Raw genomic sequence first — 1102 nt, 5'->3', positions numbered from 1 at the left:
GTAAGGCGATTACTCCAGTAACGTAAAAAAAAAAAAAAACATGGGACAGCTTAATCTCATCAGCAGTTATTACTATCGGCTGCAACATCAAAAGGTCAGCATTATGGTTTTGTGTACAGTATATAACCTGCATCCTAAGCAGTGGAAGGTATTTATCAGTGCAAGTGCCAAAACAGTGCAACATAAAAATATGTAAATAGGAGTAACTAGGAAAAACAAGAGGAAGGACTAAAAGGATTTACGTGTAGGCAAGACCAATCCTCTGAAGTACAACAGTTACTTGGCAGTACGTTCAAAATGAACACGTCAGTTTCCTGCAGCGCTTACAGGAAGGTTAAATAAGTTTCAAGACTGCATCTTAGTACAATCCAGCCGTTTGGCGAGCTCCTTGAGACAGGCCGTCGTGAAGTCAAAACAAACCAACATCAACGTCCAGTGATTGACAACACACTGCAGTTGTTAACAAGAGCCCTTGCTCCATCGAGATTTCACTTTTTGGCTTACACACCCACACATTTCAAAGCCTTGGCTGCATCTCATGGCCCTTATTTGACAGCTCCTCGACTCCTCGGTCCTCTGCTGAACAGGACGTTGTTCTGTCCCGCCTCGGTGAAGGCCGTCTCAAAGCTCTTATTTCTGCCCCGAGGAGCGAGCATCGAGGAGGGATCATGGAGGAGCGAGGATACGCGAGAGCAGCCTTCCTGGAAGCCGTGCAGCTGAAGGAGTTGCTAACTCCGCCCAAACAGCTGACGTATTCATGTGACGCTTCAGAGGAAAGGACGTCTCATCTCTCTAAAACACAATTTGCTCGGATCCTCTCTCTCCTCCCAGGATTTCCTCCCGTCTTAGTCTCTCCCGCGGAGGCTCGGGAGAGACGCGAGGAAGGGATGCGAGTGGAGGACTTGAGGAGGCAATTTAAAAAAAGGTGCCCTGCCACACAAAACTGTTTTTCCTTGTATTTTTTTTTAAATATGTTAGGTCCATATGTATTTGTGTTATGACGTGAATGTGAAAATGAACTGCTACCTCCTCTGTCAGCTCTAGCCACTGAAAAGAAATAAGCTGAGAAATCAGGCCAATTACAAAAGCTGGTCAGTCCGAC

This window comes from Sander lucioperca, chromosome 4, assembly GCF_008315115.2.
Source record: "Sander lucioperca isolate FBNREF2018 chromosome 4, SLUC_FBN_1.2, whole genome shotgun sequence".
NCBI classification, from domain to species: domain Eukaryota; kingdom Metazoa; phylum Chordata; class Actinopteri; order Perciformes; family Percidae; genus Sander; species Sander lucioperca.
The sequence above is the reverse complement of the archived record's forward strand: the minus strand, read 5'-3'. Positions refer to the sequence as shown.